Source organism: Chiloscyllium punctatum, chromosome 15, assembly GCF_047496795.1.
Source record: "Chiloscyllium punctatum isolate Juve2018m chromosome 15, sChiPun1.3, whole genome shotgun sequence".
Classification (NCBI taxonomy): domain Eukaryota; kingdom Metazoa; phylum Chordata; class Chondrichthyes; order Orectolobiformes; family Hemiscylliidae; genus Chiloscyllium; species Chiloscyllium punctatum.
The window spans coordinates 13,966,770-13,992,556 of record NC_092753.1 but is presented as its reverse complement, the minus strand read 5'-3'; the positions used below and the strand labels follow the sequence as shown (position 1 = coordinate 13,992,556).

Below are 25,787 nucleotides of genomic sequence, written 5' to 3'. Positions count from 1 at the left end.
TGGTAAGTGGCACTGTATTATGTCACTATCATGCCTGCACCATGTATAAGCAGCTTATGCAGCCAACACACTACTTCAAATAAATTGCCATGTCTCAAGGTCTAAAAGGAATAGTCCTTAGTCAAGTCAAAGAAGATTGTTGTCAGTCTGGGAGTACCAGCACAGTAAGTCAAGAGTATCATTTGATATCAGCACAGGGGCTTGGACATTGTCAATGGACTTCTGGGTACAGGAGTATTGTATCCTTACAGTCTGAGGAATGGGCCATAGCCAAATCCTGCACAGTACTACCAGTCCTGGGATTAGCAGTAATTCGTTTGTGGACTAGTGCAGGTATCAGTCAGGGATCTGGCCAGCCTTCAGTTGGGTATGTTGTTCCAAGTCAGTCAAAGGGTTGTGTCACAGTCATTTGGGCGAGTCTGTTCACAAAGTCTGGAACAATGGGAATTAGAGGCAGCATGCTGGGATGCCAAGGGGACAATATGTGAAAGGGGCAACTCAAAATATAAGCGTGGGAAATAGTAGGGCATGTGGTGCTGCAAGGAGTTGAGGAGCTCCCACCCGACTTCAAAAACAGGACAGTCTATAACAATTTTTCGCTTTATTAAACTGTGGGCCTGAGGCTGGAGGTAACCTCAGGAAATGAAGCGTTAAATAATCAAGGTTGGATTAGATGAGATTCCCTACAGTGATGAAACAGGCCCCTTGGCCCAACCAGTCCATACTGACCCTCTGAAGAATTTCCCTCTGACTAATGCACCTAGCAGTATGGGCAATTTGGCATGGCCAATTCACCTGGCCTGCACATCTTTTGGATTGTGGGAGGAAACCAAAGCATCTGGAGGAAACCCACACAGGCACAGGGAGAATGTGCAAGCTCCACCAGACAGTCACCCAAGGCTGGAATCAAACCTGGGACCCTGGTGCTGTGAGGCAGCAGTGCTAACCACTGAGCCACTGTGCCGCCCCATTGGAACATGGGGAGGCTCAGATCCAATGGGGTTGAAGGGAGAAAAGAAGATGACAATTTGTTGGGATCACCAAGATTGGCAGGCTCAGCCTGCAACTCACTACTATAAGAGCTACTTGTATCGCCTTCTATCCTTTCGTTTTAAGATTCCCTACAGTATGTAAACAGGCCCTTTGGCCCAACAAGTCCTCGCTGACCCTCCGAATAGTAATACAACCAGACCTATTTCCCTACATTTACCCCTGACTAACGTACCTAAAACTACAGGCAATTTAGCATGGCCAAGTCACTTGACCTGTATATCTTACAGTTGTGGGAGGAAACCCACGCAGACACAGGGAGAATGTGAAAACTCCATACAGACTGTCACCCCAAGGGTAGGAATCGAACTTGGGTCCTGGCACTGTGAAGCAGTAGTACTAACCACTGAGTCACCGTGCCACCCCTACCAGCAATATAGTCCGTTCTGCTGTAACATGGTTGTTCCATTCTTGTGCAATCCTGTGTTATAGAAAATCGTGTAATAACAGCACCATTTAATGGGGTCGGAATCATGTTATAACCAACACGTGCTTTAAATGTTCATCTTTATAAAATTAGTCCCCAGTTCATCAATCACGTTATAGTGAATTCGTGTTAATGAAACGTGCATTATAGCAGAATGACCTGTACACATATACATTAAATGAATGGATTAAAAGTTGACCCTGACACATAACCTCCTTTGGTTCGGCAAAGGCCATGTCCTGAGGCAACCAGATTAGGGAGGTACAATCTGTAAAAACATCCATCCTGAATGCAACCTGCTTTAATAGACAGCTACCAAATATAGAACTGCCTTTAAACTGCCCCTGCCCTAAACCAACCATTGTTTTGGGTTAACAAAAGCCCAATCTTAAAATGTTTGTATTGTAATGTTAGGAACTATTCACTCAATAAGATGGACCTTGGCAATCTAAAGAGAAATGCAACAGGAAACTGAAATTGTATCAAAAAACCAAGTGTGTGGATTTCACATATAAACAAGAATGAATAAACACTTCTTTGCTTCTTTTTCTTTTGAAAGGCGCCACGTAAAAAGAATTAACTAGAATTATTATTATTTTTGACTCCGATTAAATGGAACGTCATGTCCATAAACTCAGTTGACTGGATGGCTGGTTTGCAATATAAAGTGATGCCAACAGCATGGGTTCAATCCCTGAACCAGCTGAGATTACCATGAAAGGCTCTCTTTTCAACTTCTTCCCTTGCCTTAAGTGTAGTGACCCTCAGGCAAAACTATTACTTGTCTCTCTCTAATAAGACAGAAGGCCTATGGTCTGGTGGGATTGTGGCAGATTTACCTTTTAAGTCATGAATTACAAATTGTTTTAAAGTTATACATTCCTTTCTACTTTTAAGCATAGGCTTTAGATTTTAAAATTCCTACAGACCCCATGACTTACAAGTATGCCAAATGTTTTAACAGTGGACTTCAAAAAGACAAAGTTAGGTAGATCACCCTTGGGGATTTTCTTACTTGTCAGTCGGGTGAATGATTTTCTTACTTGTCAGTCGGGTGAACATTGCAAACCGCAAAAAGAAACCAAGTCTCCAAGTCCGGACTGATAACAAGTGAAACATATTGAAACTCAACATGCTTGCAGAGGTAGTAATAGCAATAAAGTATCTAACAAGAAGTTCAATGAATTTTAGAAGGGGGATAAATCTATTGTTAATCAAAACAACTCATCAGTAGGCTTTTGGTTTTAATATTCATAGATATAAATTTCTTCCCCTATGTCTTTTTTAAGTGCTCTGTGTTGTGTGTGTATGTATGAGATCCTGATTTGACTGGGGAATATTTTCTATTCACCTTATAAACATGCCTTGAGAACAGAATGTATAGTTGGTGAATCCAGTGTTGTATTTTTAGTTAAGATTATTACCACTCTTGATGTTTACTGAATGTTTTTAGGTGTATCAGTAATTGTGGGGCTTTAAACTGAATGGAGGAGAGGAGTTCATTTGCATGGAAAATGTGAACACCGTGGTTAGAAGGAGGAGTTGGGAATGCAGGTTAGTAATGAATCAGGTTGTTACCTGGAAAAATGGAAGAAACAGAATGTGTGAATCATATCACACGAAGGAACTGTATCAGAGTAGGGAAGTTTAATAATAGAACAAACTTAAATGCTTTGATTTTATTCCAAATACTTTCAGATACAATGAGTTAGTAGTACAAATACAGACAAATAGGTTTGATTTGATGGCAATTACTGAGACATTGCAAGGAGACCAGGTTCGGAAATTGAATATGCAGGGGTACTCAGTGTTTCTGAAGACTAGGCGGGGGAGAAAGAGGTAGTGTAGTTTTGTTATTAAGGAAGGAGATCAGTGCTGTCTTGAGAAATCTTATCAGCCCTGATTAAGACATAAATCAATCTGGGATAGAAATAAGAATTAACAAGGGAAAGAAGTCCCTGGTTGGAGCAATTGATAGTTTCCCAAACAATAGCCCTACAGTGGGGCAAAGTATAAACGAGGAAATACTGGGGACTTGTTAGAAGTTAGAGCCATAATCATGTGTGATTTTAATATGCACACATATTGGATTAATCAAGCTAGTGAAGGTAACTTCGAGGAAGAGTTCATTGAACAAAGAATGAAGCACAAAGAACATTACAGCACAGGAACAGGGCCTTCGGCCCTCCAAACCTGCGCTGATCCAGATCCTCAATCTGAATCTGTTGCCCATTTTCTAAGGATCTGTATCCCTCTGCTCCCTGCCCATTCATCTATCCGTCTTAATACATCTTAAGTTATGCCTTTGTGCCCACCTGGAATGCATTCCAGGCACTCACCACTCTCTGCGTAAAGAAACTTCCATGCATATCTACCTTAAACTTTTCCCCTGTCACCTTGAATTCATGACCCCCAGTAATTGAGTCCCCCATTATGGGAAAAAGCTTCTTGCTTTCCACACTGTCTATACTTCTCATGATTTTGTAGACCTCAATCAGGTCTCCCTTCAACCTCCATCTTTCTAATGAAAATAATCCTAATCTACACAACCTGTTTTCATAGCTAGCACCTTCCATACCAGGCAACATCCTGATGAATGTCCTCTGCAAAACCTCCACATCCTTTTGGTAATGTGGCGACCAGAACTGTATGCAGTATTCCAAATGTAGCTGAACTAAAGTCCTATCCGACTGTATCATGACCTGCCAACTCTTATACTCAATGCCCTGTTCAATGAAGGAAAGCATGCTGTATAGCTTCTTGATCACTCTAATGACTTGCGTTGCCACCTTCAGGGTACAATGGACTGGAACACCTACATCTCTCTGTACATCAATTTTTTCCAGGGCTTTTCCATTTACCGTTAGGTCGCTCTTGAATTGGATCTTTCAAAATGCATCACCTCGCATTTGCCCAGATTGAACTCCATCTCCCATTTCTCTGCTTAACTCTCCAATCTATCTTTATTCTGCTACATTCTCTGATAGTCCCCTTCATTGTCTGCTACTCCACTAATCTTATTGTCATCTGCAAACTTGCTAATCAAACTACCTATAACTTCCTCCAGATGATTTATGTATATCACAACAACCGTGGTCCCAGCACGGATCCCTGTGGAACACCACTGGTCACAGTTCTCCATTTTGAGAAACTCCCTTCCACTACTACTCTGTCTCCTGTTGGCCAGCCAGTTCTCTATCCATCTAGCTAGTACACCTTGAACTCCATACGACTTCATTTTCTCCATCAGCCTACCATGAGAAACCTTTCAACATCTTACTGAATGTATTAGAGATTGTTTCTTGGGAACCAGCCAGAGAGGAGGCTACTCTGAATTTGGTATTGTGCACTGAATTGGAATTAATTAATGATCTCATAGTAAAAGATCCTTTTGGGCAGAGTGATCATAGCATGCTAGAATTTCAAATTCAGTTGGTTGGACAGCAAGAAACTGGAGTCCCATACTAGCATTCTGGAGTTAAAGCTAATTACATAGGCCATGAGGATAGAGTTCGCCCTAGTGATCTGGGTGGAATGGCTAACATGTAGGAAAGTTGATGATGTTTAAGGAAATGCTCAAATGTTTCGAGCAAAATGTATTCCAGAAAGGAAGAAAGGTTGTAAGGGCATCTGTGGCTAAGTGTAGAAGATAAAGATAATATAAGGACAAAACCTAAGGCATACCATGTTGCAAATGTGAGTGGCAGACTAGAAGGATGGGAAACATTTTTAAAAGTCAACAAAGAGTTACTAAAAAAAAGTCATAAAAAGTGCAAAGGTAAATTATTAAAGCAAACTAGCATAAAATATGTAAAAGGATGGCAAAAATTGATTATTTTATAAGTATATGAAAGGGAAGAGAGTAGCTAAATTGAATTTTGGTCATTTGGAGGATGACACTGGGGAGTAACAAATAGGTTGACTAAGTCAATATTTTTCTTTAGTTTTTATAGTGATGAATGCCATCCCAATGGTAACAGTTAATATAGAGGATATTGAAAGGAGGAATGTAGAACAATCAACATCAGTTAAGAAAAAGACACTAAGCAAACTATTAAGATAGAAGTTAGTCAAGTCCCTTGGGCCTGTTGGCCTTCATCCTAACATCTTAAAGGAAGTGGCAGCAGAGTGGGATTTATTGGTTGCAATATTTCAAAATTCCATAGGTGGAGGAAAGGTTCCAGTGGATTGAAGAAAATGCTATTGTAACAGTCTCATTCAAAAAGGGAGCGAGGCAGAAAGTAGGAAGTTACAAACCAGTTAGATTAATTGGGAAATTGTTAAGTAATAATAGGATTTCTAGAAAGTCAAAATGCAATCCATCAGATTAGCCAATTCTCTTACTAATAAACTACCCCAAACCTATGTGTGGAACAGTGACTCAGTAGTTAGCATTGCTGCCTCACTGCCAGTGACCTGGGTTTGATTCCCACCTCGGGCGACTGTCTGTCTGTGTTGAGTTTGCACATTCTCCCCATGTCTGCGTGGGTTTCGTCTGGTTTCCTCCCACAATTCAAAGATGTGCAGGTTAAGTGAATTGGCCATGCTAAATTGCCCATAGTGTAGATTATTAGTCTGGGATAAATGTAGGCTAGGAGAATGGGTCTGGGTGGGTTAATCTTTGGAGGATTGGTGTGGACTTGTTGGGCCGAAGGGTCTGTTTCCACACTGTAGGGATTCTAGATCTGGAGTACGTGATCTTATCTTGTGTATTAACTTTTTGTGCAGCACCTTATCAAAGGTCTTCTGGATACACTTTGTAGATATTGTGTATCATTGTTTTTGAAATGATGAATCATGTTTGACTTATTTGTTAGAGTCCTTTGAATATGTAACAAGATGGATAATAGGGACTTTATAGATGTAGTGTCTCCCAGAATAGAATTGATAAGGTTCTATACACAAAGTTAATACACAAGGTAAGATCACATGGGGTTGGGGTAATTTATTAGCGAGACAGTTGGCTAACCAACAGAAAGCAGGGGCTTGGGATAAATGTCTTTTTCTGGTTGGCAAGGTGTAACTAGTAGGGTGCCACAGTCATTGACCCCAAACTATTTTCAATCTATGTTAATGACTTGGATGCAGGAATAAAAAGTTACTTTAGCCAAATTTGCTGTTGACATTAAAATAGGTGAGAATGTAAGTTACAATGAAGAAATAAGAAATTTATAAATGTATATGAGTTGGTTAGACAAATGGGCCAAAACATGGCAAATGAAGTTTAACATGGTTATCCATTCTGAGTTTATCCAGTGTGAGGATATCTACTTTGGTCAAAGGAGTAGAAAGACAACTTACTATGTAAATGGTTTGAAACTTCAGAGTGTTTCAGTGGAGAGGGATTTGGGTGTCTTTATGCATGAATCACAGAAAACTAGTGTGCAGGTACAGCAGTTAATAAGAAGGGCAAATGGATTTTTGACATTTATTGCTAAAGGAATAGATCGTGAAAGCAGGGAAGTGTTGCCTTAACATTATGAGGCATCAGTGAGACTGTTTGATGTATTCTATACAGTTTTGGTCCCCTTGAGGAGGGGATGTAGTTGAGTTGGAGGTAGTTTAGAGGAGTTCACTAGATTGATTCCAGCAATGAGGGAGTTGTTTTATGAAGAGATTGAGCAGTTTGTGCTGATACACTCAGGAGTTTAGAAGAATGAGAGGAAATCTAATTGAGGCATATAAGATGCTAAAGGGAATTGACAGAGTAGACATAGAATGTTTCCTCATGTGGGGCAATCTAGAATGATTATATAATAGCTTTTAAATTATATTGCGTTAGATCATAGCTTTAGGATATGGGGTGGCAGATTGAAAGTAAAGATGAGTAGAAATTATTTCTCTCAAAGGATCCTGAATCTAGAATTCATTATCCCAGAACGCGGTGGATGATGGGACTTTGAGTAAATTTAACGAGGAGATAGGTTTGGATTGGGTAATGGATGATAGGATTATCGAGAGTTAACAGGAAAGTGGAGTTAAGGATGAGGTGAGATCAGCCTTGATCGAATCAAAGGATGGAGCAGGCTTGAGAGGCTTACTCCTGCTTTTACTTTGTGTGATAATAATAATAGTAAGGTTTATGAAGATTTGTAAAGATTTGTTACTGCTGGTAAGTTTTATTAGTACCAATAAAGTTATTTATTAGCATATAGAAGAATGGCAGGGACACTGCAATGTCCAGAGTATACTTACTCTGCTATGTGGGAATTCCAGAAAAGTTTTCCATGTCATAGATAACCACTTGCATGTTGCATCAACGGCATATTTTTAAAGGTGGCGATTCTACAACTAAGGATTATGCAGGATGAGAATTGATTTATCAGACAGTGAGAAAGGAAGAGGCACGTGCATCTCATTCCTTAGGTAGTTCTTGCTTTCTAAGAAAATCGTGCAATACTACATCATTTAAACTAATGGGGCTAGAATCGTGTTCTAGTCAATACAGATAAGGAAAACCCGTGTTCTACAAATGTGGTCTAAATTTGGCAATTGTGTTATAGCCAATTCGTGTTGTAGAGACATGTGCTATAGGAGAACCACCTGTATTCAGTTTAGAATATGGATCACAGTGAAGGTTCATCTGGTATGTGGAGCCAATGCTATGACACCACAGTGATTCAATTGTACTGCAGTTGCAAGGCAGACCAGAAGATTTGTACTGACAGGTAGTTTGATTAGATTAGATTAGATTACTTACAGTGTGGAAACAGGCCCTTCAGCCCAACAAGTCCACACCGCCCCGCCGAAGCTCAACCCACCCATACCCCTACATCTACCCCTTACCTAACACTGATAGGGAGAAAGATGGATGTTGGGTAGAAGGTCAACAATCAGCTGCTGTTTCCACATTGACAGTAATGTAGACAGAAAGGACATAGCTAGAAAGGGTAAGCGGTGTTTCAGTCAGAATCTAGCATGGAAGTTAGCATGCAGCATGTCATTGGCTCTTGGGCATATAGGACATTACTGGGATGAATCCGGTTCTGAATATACTGATGGTGACAAGGGCACAGAATGAAACTCAGGATGAGGGAGCTTCAATTCCATCTTCACGAGTACATCAGTAGCACCTTGCTAATCAAATTGGCAAGTCTTAATGGACATTGCTGCTTGACTGGGTCTACAGGTGGCAAGGGAATTAACAGGAGGGCAAAATTAACTAGATCACATTTCCCCCTATCTACTTGTTGCAGAAGCATCTGTCCATGATGTTACGGGTAAGAGTGACTACTGCACAGTCATTGTGGAGACAAATTCCTATCTTCACTTTGACGGGACCCACAATTCTGTTGTTGGCCACTACACTGTGCTGAACAGATTGATTTTGAGCAAATTTAGCAACTAAAACTGTGCATTCATGAAGTGCTTTATTGACCTCCAGCTACAGCAGAATTGTATTTAAGCACAATTTACACCATCATGGCCCAGCAGATCCCCCTCCCTCTGCCATTGTCAGCAAGCCATAAGATTGACTTTGATTCAGTTTTGAATCCATGATGGCATGCCAAGGTATACCTATAAATAAGGTGTCATAGTCATAGAGTCATAGAGATGTACAGCATGGAAGCAAACCCTTCTGTCCATCCCGTCCATGCCGACCAGATATCCCAACCCAATCTAGTCCCACCTGCCAGGACTCAGCCCATACCCCTCCAAACCCTTCCTATTCATATACTCTTCCAAATGCCTTTTAGATGTTGCAATTGTACCAGCCTCCACCACTTCCTCTGGCAGCTCATTCCATACACAAACCACCCTCTGCGTGAAAAAGTTGCCCCATAGGTCTCTTTTATATCTTTCCCCTCTCACCCTAAACCTATGTCGTCTAGTTCTGGACTCCCTGACCCCAGGGAAATGACTTTGTCTATTTATCTTATCCATGCCCCTCATGATTTTGTAAACCTCTATAAGGTCACCCCTCAGCCTCCGATGCTGCAGGGAAAACAGCCCCAGCCTGTTCAGCCTCTCCCTATAGCTCAAATCCTCCAACCCTGACAACATCCTTGTAAATCTTTTCTGAACCCTTTCAAGTTTCACAACATCTTTCCGATAGGAAGGAGACCAGAATTGCACGCAATATTCCAACAGTGGCCTAACCAATGTCCTGTACAGCTGCAACATGACCTCCCAACTCCTCTACTCAATACTCTAACCAATAAAGGAAAGCATACCAAACGCCTTCTTCACTATCCTATCTACCTGTGACTCCACTTTCAAGGAGCTATGAACCTGCACTCCAAGGTCTTTGTTCAGCAACACTCCCTAGGATCTTACTATTAAGTGTGTAAGTCCACCAGGCAAATACTTAGCATACCTTGCCAGAAAGAGAAGTTCCCCACAAACCATTACAGCGATTAGGGAAGGGTCTGGGAACCTAACATGTGATTCTAAAAAGATTAATGTGGCAGTCCAGAGATTCTACTCTAAGTTATATCAGTCTGAGAATTGTGAGGAGGGGCAGGCCAAAATGGAATCCTTTTTTAGAGATCTGAAGTTCCCGGGTATGACTCCCGAACATCAGTCCTTTCTCAATGCCCCATTATCAGAGCAAGAAGTGCAGGAAGCTGTGAGGCAGCTTCAGAGTGGAAAGGCGCCCGGTCCTGATGGACTTCCCAGTGAATTCTATAAGGATATTTATAAGTATACTGTGAGGCCCAATGCTGAATATGTTTAATGATTCATACAGACATGTTTGTCTCCCACCATCTCTGAGAGAGGCCAATATTTCACTTATCCTTAAAAAAGGGAAGGATCCAGAAGACTGTGCTTCATACAAGCCCATCTCGCTCTTAAATGTGGACTTTAAGATCCTCTCTAAGGTTCTTGCGTTAAGGCTGGAGACTGTGTTACCCTCTATTATTAAAGAGGATCAGACGGGCTTCATAAAGGGTCGCAGATCCTCCAATAACGTTAGGAGGCTGCTTAACATAATTCAAGCATGCCAACAGCAGTCAATACAGGGATTGGTGATTTCTTTAGATGCAGAGAAGGCATTTGACCAAGTTGAGTGGCCGTACCTTTTCTATACTCTAGATCGGTTTGGTCTGGGAGAAGTTTTCATAAGATGGGTAAAGGTTCTCTACAGTGTACCTCTCGCTGCGGTCATTACCAACAGGGTACGATCAAACAATTTTAATATTTCTAGGTGCAGCCGGCAGGGCTGTCCCCTTTCACCATTACTTTTTGCGTTGGTGATTGAACCGTTGGCAGAGACCATTCGTGGGGATCTCAATATATCAGCTCCAGAAGTGGGGTCAAAATTACATAAGATCTTGCTGTATGCAGATGATGTTCTAATTTTCTTGACAAATCCAGCAGTCTCAGTGCCTTGCCTGATACAATGCATTCACGCATTTGGCGCTTTTTCAGGGTATAAGATTAATTTTGCTAAATCAGAGGCTATGCCTATGGGTGGTCTTACGAAAGAGTTGGCTCTTGAGAGTGACAATAGATTCCCATTTAGGTGATCACAGGGGGGTTTTGTATATTTGGGCATATTCATTACTCCAGTTCTGGACTGGCTGTTCAAAACCAATTTTACTCAATTATTTGAAAAAATTAAACAAGATCTCCAAAGATGGGAGTCACTTCCAGTCTCGTGGTTGGGTTGGATAGTGCTTATTAAGATGAATAAGCTCCCTAGTTTGCTATACCCTATACGGATGCTCCCCCTGATTTTCAATAAACAAACACTCAGGAGACTGAATAGTTGGTTCAGCTCCTTTATCTGGCACCGTAAACGGCCCCTTATTAAATTAGCAAAACTGCAGTTACCTCACAGATTGGGTGGGGGGGGGGGGGGGGGTGGAGGTAGACCTTCTGGACATTAAAAATTACCAACTAAGCTTGCTTTTAACCTACGTGAGTGATTGGGTTTGTGGGGACCCTCTTTCAATATGGCTAGATATCGAAGTCTCTCAGGCAAGGTGCCCCCTTACCAGTTTGCTGTTTTTGGACAAGGTGAGGACAGTTAGGGAATATTGCCATAACCCAATAGTCATCAATACTGTTAAAGCATGGAGGGCAATTCGGCAGAGAGAAGGTAATATTGGCAAACATCTTTGTTTACACCTTTAGTGGGTATGCTGAGTTTTCAACCAGGTATGATAGATTCAGGATTTAAATGTTGGGCAGCTAGGGGTATATCGTGCATTGGTGATTTATTTGAGGGAGATGTAATGATGTCCTTCGATCAGTTAGTACGGAAGTACGAGTTACCTAATAGAGACCTCTTTCGTTATTTTCAAGTTAGGGATTTTATTCAAAGATTTGACTGATCCCTACAAATCTGACATAGAAAGAGGGGTGCTAAGGGCTAAGAGTACACTCTTTGTCAGTACTCTATATCACCAATTGGGGGGTGCCACCTCAGATGAGTCTGATCGACTCTGTAAGATGTGGGAAAGAGAGCTGGGTGTTGAAGTTTCTTCAGAGGCATGGGAGGATATTTGGGAGAATGCAAGGAAGATATCAATTTGCAATAGGGCCCATGCTTTACAGTTGAAGATTCTCCACAGGGTCCACTTAGCCCCAGACCATTTGTCAAAATTTAAACCAGGGGTATCTTCAGCATGCCCCAAGTGCAAGGTCTGTACAGGTACTCTTACCCATTGTCTTTGGTCTTGTGACAGGCTTCAAACATATTGGAGCGCTGGTGGGTGCAATGGAGAGGATTTTAGGTGTAGGGGTGGAGAAGGACCCTATTTCGCTCCTTTTGGGCATACCCATTGTATTTCCTGCAGACCTGCATAAGGAAAAACTTTTCAATATTCTTACATTCTGTGCAAGGAAGAATATCTTGCTAGGTTGGATATCACAAAACCCCCCCAGGCCTGTCGGGTTGGCGGGAGATTGTTATGGAGTATATTCCCCTGGATTTTCTCACAAATATGGTACACCATAAAACCGAGAATTTTTACAAGGCATGGCAACCCTTTTTGAAATACCTGGACACAGATTTATCTGCCACACTAACAATGACTTTTATAAAGCATAACGGTTGTGTTTCATGAGTCCAATATCCAGGGAGGAGGAACTGTGAATGTATGAGTGTTTTGTTTGGCTGGCTGAGTTATTACTATTTATTTGTTTGTTGTTAGGTATTTGTTTAGTTAGTTAAATAGCTAGTTTAGGGTTTTTAAAATTTTATACTTCTCTATATATGTTTATACATTCGTATAGGAGGGTGGGTTGGGGAATTTGTTTAGTTTTGTACTATTTTTGTACTGTTTTGAATTGCATTGTTTTGTATTTGTTGTAATATTTAAAAATCTATTTTTTCTTAATAAAAATTTTTATATAAAAAAGGTGTATAAGTCCTGCTAAGATTTGCTTTCCCAAAATGCAGCTCCTCGCATTTATCTACATTAAACTCCATTTTTACAGAGCGGTGAGGAAAGAAGGTGGAGTGAAGGATGCTGAGAAGGGTAAGTTTTCCCACTTAAAAAGGGACTTACTTCGGGAGTCGGGCCTCCATTTTGACAGAGTGGCGAGGAGAGAAGGTGAAGTGAAGCAAGGGCTGCCAGGAAGGTAAGGGCTTACTTTATATTTGGGCAGTGGCTAAACTCGAGATACTACACATGTCGTATCTCCCTCCCGCCCCCTCCTCTAACCGGAAGAAAAAGACTCTGTAAGGTAAGGCTTTTATTTTTTTCTTTATCTTTCTTTTTCATATATTTAAGTGCATTGTATGGTTTTAGTTAGTTCATATAAAGCTAAGCTTACAATGGCAGGGGACCTCAGACCCATGGCATGTGCCTCTTGCTTGATTTGGGAGCTTAGGAATGTGTCCGATGTTCCTGACTCTTACACTTGCAAGAAGTGTCCAGCTGCAGCTCTTGTTTGACTGCATGATGGCTATGGAGCTGTGGATGGACTCACTGTGGAGCATCCGCGATGCTGAGGAGATGTTAGATGGCATGTTTAGTGAACTGGTCACACGGCAGGTTAGAATTGCTGAAGGAGACAGTGAATGGGTGACCAAAAGGCAGAAAAAGAGTAGGAAGGCAGTGCAGGTGTCCCCTGTGGTCATTTCCCTCCAAAAACAGGTATACCGTTTTGGATACTGTTGAGGGAGATGGCTCACCAGGAGAGGCAGCAGTTGTCAAGGTCGTGGCACCGTGGCGGGCACTGCTGTTCAGAAGGGTAGGGCCATAGTCATAGGGGATTCTATTGTAAGGGGAGTAGATAGGCGATTCTGTGGCTGAAAATGGGACTCCTGGATGGTATGTTGCCTCCTATGTTGCTCGGGTCAGGGATGTCACTGATCGGCTGCAGAGCATTCTAAAAGGGGAGAGCGAACAGTCTTTGTGCACATAGGCACCAATGATATCAGTAAAAAATGAGATGAGGTCCTGAAAGAAGAATTCAGGGAGCTAGGAGAGAAGTTAAAGAGGAGGACCTCAAAGATAGTGATCTCAGGATTACTACCAGTGCCATGTGCTAGCCAGTGTAGAAATGAAAAAATAGGCAGGATGAACACGTGGCTTGAGGGATGGTGTAGAAGGGAGAGGTTCAGATTTGTTGGACATTGGGACCAGTTCTGGGGAAGGTGGGACTATTACAAAATGGGCAGTCTACATCTGAACCAGACTGGAACCAATGTCCTTGGGGGAGTTTTTGCTACTGCTGTTGGGGAGGTTTTAAACTAATGTGGCAGGGGGCTGGGAACCAGAAGAGAAAACATGTAGGCAGCGAGGTGGAGACTGGAGACTGTAAGAATCATGAAGATAGCACTAATAAAGGGAAGAGTAGGCAGGGAGCAGATGAACACAAAAGAACTGGTGACCTGAAATGCATCTACTTTAATGCAAGGAGTACAGTATGCAAGGCAGATGAACTTAGGGCTTGGATTGGTGCCTGGGAGTATGACATTATTGCACTCACAGAGACTTGGTTGAAGGAAGGGCATGATTGGCAACTAAATATTCCAGGATATAAATGCTTCAGATAGGACAGGGAGGGAAGTAAAAGGGGAGGTGGAGTTGCGTTGCTGGTCAGGGATGATATCACGGCTGTGCTTAAGGAGGGCACTATGGAGCTCATGGGTAGTGAGGCATTATGGGTGGAGCTGAGAAATAAGAAGGGTGTGATTACATTGTTGGGGCTGTATTACAGGCCTCCCAACAGTGAGCGTGAGGTAGAAGAGCAAATAAGTAAACAGATCATGGAAAGACATAGAGGCAATAGGGTAGTGGTGATGGGAGATTTTAATTTTCCCAACATTGATTGGGATATACTTAGCATCAGAGGTCTAGATGGGGTAGAATGTGTAAGAAGCATCTAGGAGAGTTTTCTAGAGCAGTTTGTCAATAGTCCGATAGGGAAGTGGCCATATTGGACTTGGTACTGCGGAATGAGCCAGGAGAGGTGGTGGATGTTGCGGTGGGGGATTTCTTTGAGAACAGTGACCACAATTCTGTAAGTTTTAGAATACTCGTAGACAAAGATGAGAGTGGTCCTAAGGGAAGAGTACTAAACTGGGCCAAGGCCAATTATATCAAAATTAGGCAGGAGCTGGGATATCTGGATTGGACACAGCTATTTGAAGGGAACCCCTCATTTGATATGTGGGAACCTTTCAAAGATAGTGCAGGATAGGCATGTCCTGTTGAAGGCAAAGGATAGGAAGGGCAAGGTTCGTGAACAGTGGATGACAGGAGAAATTGTACAACTAGCCAAGAGGAAAAGGGAAGCATACATAAGGTCTAGGCAGCTAAGAACAGAATGGGCCCTGGAGGAGTAGGACAAGTCTTAAACGAGGAATCAAGCAGGCTAAAAGGGGTCATGAAATAGCTTTAGTGAGCAGAATTAAGGAGAATCCCAAAGCATTTTATTCTTATATAAGAAGCAAGTGGGTAACTAGAGAAAGGATTGGTCCACTAAAGGATAATGAAGGAAGGCTGTGTGTCGAACCTGAGAGAATGGGTGAGATTCTGAATGATTACTTTGCATCAGTGTTCACTGAGGAGAGGAACATGATGAATCCTGAGATTAGATATAGAAGTTTGATTAGTCTGGATCATGTTGACATAAGTAGGGGAGATGTGTTGGGTAGGCTAGAGATTATTAAGGCGGACAAATCCCCAGGACCGGATGGGATCTATCCCAGGTTGCCGAGGGAGGTGAGAGAGGAAATACCTGGGGCCCTGACAGATATATTTGTGACATCCTTAAATACAGATGAGATGCCAGAGGACTGGAAGATTGCTCATGTTTGTACCCTTGTACAAGAAGGGTTGTAGGGATATTCTGGGTAACTGCAGACCAGTGAGCCTGACATAGGTGGTGGGAAAGTTGCTGGGGAGGGTACTGAGGGATAGGATCTATTTATATTTAGCAAAGAATGGGCTTATCAGTGATAGGCAACATGGTTTTGTGTTGGTAAGGAGATTGTGCCTTACCAATTTAATAGAGTTCTTTCAGGAAGTGACCAAGTTGATAGATGAAGAAAGGGCTGTTGATGTCATATACATGGACTTTAGTAAGGCATTTGATAAGGTTCCCCATGGTAGACTAATGGAAAAAGTGAAATCACATGGTTTGCAGGGTGTTCCAGCTAGTTGGATAAAGAACTGGTTGAGCAACAGGAGACAGAGTGTAGTAATTGAAGGGAGTTTCTCGAAATGGAGAAACGTGACCAGTGGTGTTCCACAGGGGTCAGTGCTGGGGCCACCGTTGTTTGTGATACACATAAATGATCTGGAAGAGGGCACTGTTGGTATGATCAGCAAGTTTGCAGATGACACGAAGATTGGTGGAGTAGCAGAAAGCATAAGGGACTGTCAAAGAATACAGGAGGATATAGATAGACTGGAAAGTTGGGCAGAAAAGTGGCAGATAGATTTCAATCCAGACAAATAGGAGGTGATGCATTTAGGCAAGACTAATTCTAGAGCGAATTATACAATAAGGGAAGAGCCTTGGGAAAATTTAATGGGCAGAGAGATCTGGGAGTCCAGGTCCATTGTACCCTGAAGGTTGCTGCACAGGTGGATAGAGTGGTCAAGAAGGCATATAGTATGCTTGCCTTCATTGGACGGGGTATTGAGTATAAGAGCTGGCAAGCCATGTTAAAATTGTACAAGACATTGGTTCGGCCACATTTAGAATACTGTGTACAGTTCTGGTAACCACATTACCAAAAGGATGTGGACGCTTTGGAGACAGTGCAGAGAAGGTTTACGAGGATGTTGCCTGGTATAGAACATGCTAGCTATGAAGAGAGGTTGAGTAGGTTAGGTTTGTTTTCATTAGGAAAAAAGGAGATTGAGAGGGGAACCTAATTGAGGTTTACAAATTCATGAAAGGTATAGTCAAGGTGGATAGAGACAAGCTTTTTCCCAGAGTGAAGATTCAATAATGAAAGGTCACGCTTTCAAGGTGAGAGGTGGAAAGTTTAAGGACGATACATGCGGCAAGTACTTTATATAGAGGGTGGTGGGTGTCTGGAACGCGTTGCCAGAAGAGGTGATAGAGGCAGGTACGGTAGATTCATTTAAGATGCCTCTGGACAGATGCATGAGGAGGTGGGAGCAGAGGGATACAGACGCTTAGGAAGTGGGTGACAGGTTTAGACAGTAGATTTGGATTGGCTCAGGCTTGGAGGGCCGAAGGGCCTGTTCCTGGGCTGTAAATTTTCTTTGTTCTTTCTTTGTTCCATCTGCAACTTCTCACCCCATTGGCCCATTTGGTCAAGATCCTGTTGTAATCTGAGGTAACCTTCTTCGCTGTCTACTACACCTCCAATTTTGGTGTCATCTGCAAACTTACTAACTGTACCTCTTATGCTCGCATCCAAATCATTTATATAAATGATGAAAAGTAGAGGACCAGCACTGATGACCCTTGTGGCACTCCACTGGTCACAGGCCTCCAGTCTGAAAAACAATCCTCTCCCACCACCGTCTACCTTTTGATCCAGTTCTGTATCCAAATAGCTAGTTCTCCCTGTATTCTATGAGATCTAGCCTTGTTAACCAGTCTCCCATGGGGAACCTTGTCAAACGCCTTACTGAAGTCCATATAGATCACATCTACCGCTCTGCCCACATCAACCCTCTGTGTTACTTCTTCTTCAAAAAACTCAATCAAGTTTGAGAGACATGATTTCCCCCACACAAAGCCAAGTTGACTATCCCTAATCAGTCCTTGCCTTTCCAAATACATGTACACCCTGTCCCTCAGGATTCCCTCCAACAACTTGCCCACCACCGATGTCACTGGTCTATAGTTCCCAACTGAGTAAAGCTACAACACAGGACTACCTCCTTGCCAAGCAATGTAGGCAGCATGCAATAAAGAAGGCTTAACAATCCCACAACCAAAGAGCAGGTGAAAGTGCTGTAGACCTGTCACATTCAGACAAGATGGTGGTGGATAATTAAATTATATTGCATTAGATCATAGTTTTAGGATATGGGGTAGCAGATTGAAAGCAAAGATGAGTGGAAATTATTTCTCTCAGAGGATCTTGAATCTAGAATTCACTATCCCAGAGTGCGGTGATGTGGCACTTATAATAAATTTATGGAGGAGATAGGTTTGTAATGGATATTGGATTGAAAGATTATCAAGAGTGAACAAGGAAGTGGAGTTAAGGATAAGATAAGACCAGTCTTGATTGTATCAAAGGATGGAGCGGGCTGAAGAGGCCTACTCCTGCTTTTACTTTGTGTGTTAATAATAGTAAGGTTTATTCTACAAATACTCAATGATGGGGGAGGTCAGTACATCAGTGCAAATTACAATCATCTTCTGAAGAATTGCAGCATGGATGATCCATCTCAGTCTTCGGTGATATCCCCAGCATCACAGATGCCAGTCTTCAGCCACTTCAATTCATTCTATGCGAGAGCAGAAAATTGCAGAAGATACTGTGTAATGTGAAGCTATGGCCCTGATAAAATTCCAACAATACTACTGAAAACACGTGCTGCAGACTAATTGTGCCCTAGTTATGCTTTTTCGGTTCAACTAAAATGTTGGCATCAAAGCAGAAATAAATATAAGCTTGCTCAGGCATATCCTGTACATAAAAAGTCCAACATGGCCCATTGTTGCCTAGTCAATATTCTCTTGCCAGTCACTGAAAACAATTTACATAATTGGCTTTTGCAGTGATGCAATGTTTCTTAAGTTCACAAACTGTGTAAGGATATAAAAGCTTGTGTCCATTGTATGTGACTTGGAGAAAAAAAGACAAAACATAAAGTACAGTTTGTGTTATATTATCCTTTGTTAAATTCTAAATATTTTAGCAAATAGACCAAGTGGGTACTTCATCCCCTTCTTTAACTCGTCTCTGATCTTACTCTGGGTCCCAGCATAAATAAAAGGATTGATGCAGGAACTCAGTAGCTGAAGCATATATCCGCTTTGTTGGAGAATAAACGTGGAATTGCCAAAATCAGAACCCGTGGAATAAGTAACACTTGCAATTCGAACATAGAGAATATTTACAAAAAATAGCAGATATGAAAGGATGAAACTGCCTGAGATGGCAAAGAGTAAAACAATGGATTTTTTGCGCTTCTCAACCTCTGGATCTCTCTGTTTTTCTCCATTGTTCTGGGTCCGGAGTCTACTGCGGGCTATATTTGCTGCTAGAATGTGTCTGACAGTCAGAGCATTGAGCAGTAAAATCAGGATAAATGGGAGACAAGGAGTCAAAATGGATCGAATCCAGTCATAAGCAGTCCATGCAGGTGATGTATAATATATATCTTTTATGCTGCAGAGCCAAGGTATATTGTTTGTTATGTACATAGGTTCGAATTCAAAATATATGAAGACATTTTTTACGCAACACAGTGCACACACAATTAATATAACACGCACTGCCACCTTCTCAGTGCAATATTTTATTTTCAGCTCATGGCAAGCAATGGCCATAAATCGATCAAAGGTGAAAGCAACTGTTAACCAGGCAGAACTGTCAATGGCTGCAATGTTTAAGGCAGCACGAAAACTGCATACTGGTGTGATAGAGAGGAAACTGGATGGAAAATAAATCCCAACAATCCGGTTTAATATTACAGCCGTAACCATGACCAGAAGATCTGTCACTGCCATTGACACCAGGTAGGAAGTGATACACTTCGAGAGGCCACATCTCCTTTGAGACAGGATCACAATCACTGCCACATTAGCTGTAATAGAGAAAGCGAGATCTTGTTTGAACAAAACCATTATTTCATAGGATTATTTTTGAAATTTAAAGTTTTAAGAGATGGTTCTAACTTTGAATTTATCCTAATGCTGGACACAAATTATCCTTATGTTGGAGATACCAGATATTGTGCTAAAGGCATTGGACAAGTAAACTCCAGGCTCAAGCTACTTTTCTTAAGAAAATGGATTCCAATCCCTCACAGCAGGCTAGAAAAATGGAAGATCAATACCAAAATTAATAATGTGAACCATTGGAGGATATGAAGAGGTTAAAACACATCAAAAATGAGAAGAGCTCATACAACCAAATGAACTAGGAACAGACCTAGGCCATTCAGACCATCAATCTTCCTCTGTCATCCTTGATTTATTTGTGTTTTGAATTTCCATTTAATCCAATCAGCTTTGATTCCTCTGCCATACAAATATGTATTCGTATTTACCTTAAAATATTTACTGACTTGCTATGAGACAGAGATCCGAAGCAGTACAACCCTTTGAGGGGGAAAAAAAATCCCTATATCTGTCCTAAAAAGACAACTCCTAACTTTAAAACAGAGCCCCTTAGTTCTGGGTCACTCACAAGAAGAAGCATCAATTCATGTTGTCAAGACAGTTCAGGATCTTTTACACTTCACTCAAGTCATTTCTCACTCCTCTCAGTAAGCCTGGTCTGTCCAACCTTTCCTCATAAGGTGACCTATTCATTTCCAGTATCAATCTAATACATTTCCTGAGATCCACTTCTAATGTATTTACATACTTCCTTAAATAAGGAGACCAAAACTATATGCTGCATCTAAGATTGATAGGTACATTGCCCTGTAGAATGAAAGCATGGCGGGTGGCATGGTGGTTCAGTGGTTAGCACTGCTACCTCACAGTGCCAGGTTCCAGGGTTCGGTTCCTGCTTCGGATTACTGTTTATGTGGAGTTTGCACATTCTCCCTGTGGTTTCCTCCCATAATCCAGAGTGTGCAGGTCAGGTGAATTGGCCATGCTAAATTGCCCATAGTGTTAGATGCATTAGTCAGGGATAAATATAGGGTAGGGGAATGGATCTGGATCTTGGTTACTCTTCAGAGGGTGGTGTGGACTTGTTGGACCAAAGGGCCTCTTTCCATACTGTAGGGAATCTAATCACATATCCTTGTGTATATAATATCAAGAACAGAAACATCTAGAGAAGCTCAGCAAATCTGTTAATTTTCTGTGGAGAGAAAGCAGAGTTAATGTTTCAAGTCCACTAGCCCTTCAAAACTGATAGTAGCCAGTAAAATGGTACCAAACACAGAAAGATGGTGGCATTTGGGGAGGGTTGGGGGGGGGGGGGGGTGGGGGGAAGGTAGATGTGATGAGGTGGAGCCCAGAGAGAGAGAAAACAGGCAGAAAAGGGGATGAATGTTCAATATGTTTAGTTCCTGCCATAATGAAGGATTGCATTCCATTAACCTTGTTAATAACTTGTACCTGCATACTAACTTTTTTGTAACACATGTCCTAAATCCCTCAGCACCTTATAATTCTAGTTGTTATCTGTTTAGGTAATTATCTGCTTATTCATTCTCACTGCCAAAGTGAGCAACTTCAAATCTTCCCACATTAAACTCCATCTTCAATTTGTGCCCACTCATTCAGCCTATCTGTATTGGTTTGCAATCTCCTTATATCCTCGCCAAAACATACTTTCCTCACCATCTTACTCTAATCTACATATTTAGCTATTATGCTTTTGCCAACCCCATCTCCTCCCATCTAAGTCATAGATATAAATTGTAAGTCCCTTTAAGACTACTCATTACAACCTGTAAGTCAAAGGAAAAGCCCGTTTATAGATGGTATGTTTTCTACCGGTCAGCCTAACTTCTGTTAATGTTCATGATTTGGAGATGCCGGTATTGGACTGGAGCGTACAAAGTTAAAAATCACACAACACCAGGTTATAGTCCAACAGGTTTAATTGGAAGCACACTAGCTTTCGGAGCGACGCTCCTTCATCAGGTGATTGTGGAGGGCTTGATCATAACACAGAATTTATAGCAAAAATTTGCAGTGTGATGTAACTGAAATTATACATTGAAAAATTGATTGTCTGTTAAGCCTTTCATCTGTTAGAATACAGTGATAGTTTCACTTCTTTCATGTGTAAATCACAAAACCCTTTTTTTAAAAGTTGCATTCTCGGGTTAGCTGTGAACAATGGTGATAGCTAGACAATATGTTGAAGGTGTTAGCCCCCTGTGTTCTCTGTCTATGACCTGATGTTTAGATTGTTCTAATCTAAAAAGTAAGATAACAGAGTTTTACATAAATTCATGCAGTTATTGAGCTCAGAGTTCTACATGAATATTTGTAGTTTTTGAGGAAAGTGCAATGTAACTCTGCAAGTACAAATTCACCACACAAAACTTATGTGGGCATGTGGGTCTTTGTCTGTCTGTGTCTGTCTGGGGTGGGGGTTGTGAGTGTGAGAAAGTGTGTGTGTGTAGTGAGTGCAGAGTGTCTTAAGTCTGCGAGGGGGTGCATGTGTGGGAGTGTGTGTGTCTATAAGGGTGTGTGTGGGTGTCTGTGTGCATGTCTGTGTGTACCTGTGTCCATGTGTATGTGAAAGTGTGTGTGTGTGTAGGAATATCTGTGTGTGTGTGTAGTGCAATGGTGATCACCTGTAATGTGACATGAACCCAAGGTCCCGGTTGAGGCCCTCCCTATGGGTACTGAACTTAGCTATCAGCCTCTGCTCGGCCACTTTTCTCTGCTGCCTGTCCCGAAGTCCACCTTGGAGGATGGTCACCCGAAGGTCCGAGGCTGAATGTCCTGGCCCACTGAAGTGTTCCCCAACTGGGAGGGAACCCTCCAGTACATTGGGGAAACCGAGCAAAGGCTACGACAACGGATGAATGGGCACAGCACAACAATCAACAGACAAAGACCCACATGTACACATATATTTTGTGTGGTGAATTTGTACTTGCAGAGTTACATTGCACTTTGCTCAAAAACTGCATACATTCATGTAGAATTCTGAGCTCAAAAACTCAGTAAAACTCTGTTATCTCACTTTTTAGATTAGAATCAATTTAAACATCACAGCATAGACAGAGAACACAGGGGGCTAACACCTTCAACATATTGTCTAGCTATCACCATTGTTAACAGCTAACCCAAGAATGCAACTTTTAAAAAAAGGGTTTTTGAGATTTACACATCGAATACAGTGATAGTTTCACTTCTTTCAATAGATGAAAGGCTTAACAGACAATCAATTTTTCAATGTATAATTTCAGTTACATCACACTGCAAATTTTTGCTATAAATTCTGTGTTACGATCAAGCCCTCCACAATCACCTGATGAAGGAGCGTCGCTCCGAAAGCTAGTGTGCTTCCAATTAAACTGTTGGACTATAACCTGGTGTTGTGTGATTTTTAACTCTGTTAATGTTAGTATCTTACCCCTATACCATGTGTTTCTATTTCATGCAATAACATTATGTGGTCCCTTGTCAAATGCATACTATATGCAAAACGTTTTCACATCAGCAACGAAAAGAAACTATTGAAGCGTGTGAGAAAGGACCCAACATGACGACGACCCAATACTTGTGAAATTATTGACTGTTGGAACAATGTGTCCAAACTATCACCAAACTGAGGTGGGTGAAGAGACAATTACCGTATCTCTGACCTTACAGATAGCTTCCGAATAGCATGAAGTCGTAAATCTGAGTTCACCTCGTAAACCCCTGGAATGTTCGTTATGAGTCTAACGTTAACTAACAAATTATGAAGAAACTGTCAGAATTACAGCCTTGTACAATGCACAACATCCTGTCACATTGCACTGTTCAGATAAATGAACAACTTTATTCTAAATCGCATAAGAACCTAATTTATTTATCCACAGGAGATGTCACAGGTTACGGGCCTTTCCTCAGTGTGGAGACATTAGTGAAGATGGGAACAGCTTGAATATTGTTGGGAGCAGGAGAAAATCCCGCATTCAGCAGTCTTCAATTTAGAATCAGCAGCAGCAGCTAGTGTGGAGAGGAGAGCCCCCCCGAAACAGTGTAATAACCGTACGAAAGTTTACCCACAAACCCTGACAAAAACATAATAGTACTTCATTGACGTAGTGATAACTGTGAGAACTGACCCATAGGAACAGTGATAATAACGGAACAGAACTTCCTTTACTATGTGACAACACCGAGAATTCACCCACAGGTACAGTAGCAATAACGAAATGAAACTTCATTTATGCTGTGATAACAGCATGAGAATTTACCCACAAACCTTGAGAATAACGCAATAGAACCTCTAACTCTGTGATAACAGTGAGAATTCACCCACAGGAACTCTGACAGTTACGCAATAAAACTACATCGAAGTAATAATTGTTTGATAATTTACCCACAGTATAGCAAACAATGCCATAAAAAGGAACTATAAATATGTCATGATAAGTGTGAGAATTCACTCGCAGGAACATTGTGAAGAATACAATACCACAACGAGAAGTTGGTATTAAATCTGTACACTTTTAAATGCGATAGCTTTAAAAGCAATATGTGCTGGAAAACGTGTGAACTTTCAATGTTAAAAGCAACGTTTATAACAGCAATACGATAAAATATGTCACTGAGAGGAAGGAACCATAATGCTAAAAGACAAATTGATAAAGTTGAAATGGGGAAAAAAGTAGAAATGTAAATAAGAAAAAATATTGTATCGTTGAAAGGGCTAATATACATAAACTTGAAGAGAGGATGATTCACGCAGCTACGAACAAACCGCAATACTTCACCTGGAACTCCAATAACTGCAAGGACCGGGTAGTAGACGGCAAAGACCAGACCTTTTGGTATCTCGTGCATTTCTGTCAGAGACTGAGCCCTTTCTTTAATCCACTGATAAAGTGTAACATTTAAGGTGATTTCAGGCTCCGGGGAGATAATTAGATGCTGTGATCTTTACAATTTAGTTTATTCATTGCATTAAACAAACAGCTGCTTTCTGCTGTTTACTTTTTTGTGGAATTGAATGTTTACCGTGGGATCTGACACTAAAATGAAATACGTATACCAGGGACGATAGAATGATCACAGTTACATTTCTTCGTGAAAAAAAAAGATACTATCTGGATACTGGGGAAGAGCAATTCATTGCACACGAATCGCCACAGACAATGGAGCGATCCCGGTTATCTTGGCCTGGATTTGCGTGCCCAGAACGAAGTAGGGGTATGGAATGTGAATTTTCCTCATTCATTGGCAGCAGCGACATTTTAAACCTTTGCATCAGCGCATCGGAGAGGAGCTGACTGCCCGGTGGAGCCGTGTCCTTAGCGTCTTGATAAACCATGGACAGGTCACACTTCATGTCAAAGGCAGCTACACGCTAATAAAATGAGTTTTTGAAATAAAAAAAATGACACCGTGGGACAAATTAATATGCATTGAAATATTTGTATGTACTTTGGCACACGAAGACATGAAGGCCTGAACTCTGATCTGTACCAACAAAAACTGTATACCAGACATAGGGACCTTGCCGTGGGTTTTGTAGAAAACTCCTAGATCTCCATGTAGCATTCACCGTAATTGTTTTTTTAAAGAATAGGAACATTTTAAGAGGTCTTAACATAACTCTGCATTCACCGTCTTTTAAAATTTGAGCTATTCCGCACTGTAGGGAATCTAATAAGTTAAGTTTTAAGGCATTAGCAGGGGAATGGGTCTGGGTGGGCTACTCTTCGGAGGGTCGGTGTGGGCTCGTTGGGCCGAAGGGCCTGTTTCCGCACTGTAGGGAATCCTTGGAGAAAGTGAGGACTGCAGATGCTGGAGATCAGAGTCGAAGAGTGTGGCGCTGGAAAAGCACAGCAGGTCAGACAGCATCCCAGGGGCAGGAGAAGCGGCGTTTCAGGCACAAGCCCGTCAGCAGGAATGTGAGGCTTGTGGGCCAAGGGGGTTGAGAGATAAATGGGAGGGCTGGGGGGAAGATAGCTGGGAATGCCATAGGTAGGTGAAGGTGGGGGTGAAAGTGATACGTGGGAGAGGAGGCTGGAGCAGATGAAAAGCTTCCCACTTATCTGCTCCACCTTCCTCTCTGACCTATCACTTTCACCTACCTGTGGCATTT

At 41.7% G+C, this 25,787-nt stretch overlaps 1 long non-coding RNA gene across 1 annotated transcript in view; it reads left to right on the top strand.

The window, feature by feature from the left end:
• LOC140486065 (uncharacterized) overlaps positions 1 to 25,787 on the top strand; it is a 57,977-nt gene that overhangs the window by 11,375 nt on the left and 20,815 nt on the right. Inside the window, exon 3 of the long non-coding RNA XR_011962517.1 lies at positions 12,866 to 12,906. This is a non-coding gene — a long non-coding RNA (uncharacterized lncRNA). The remainder of the gene's footprint in view (positions 1 to 12,865; positions 12,907 to 25,787) is intronic.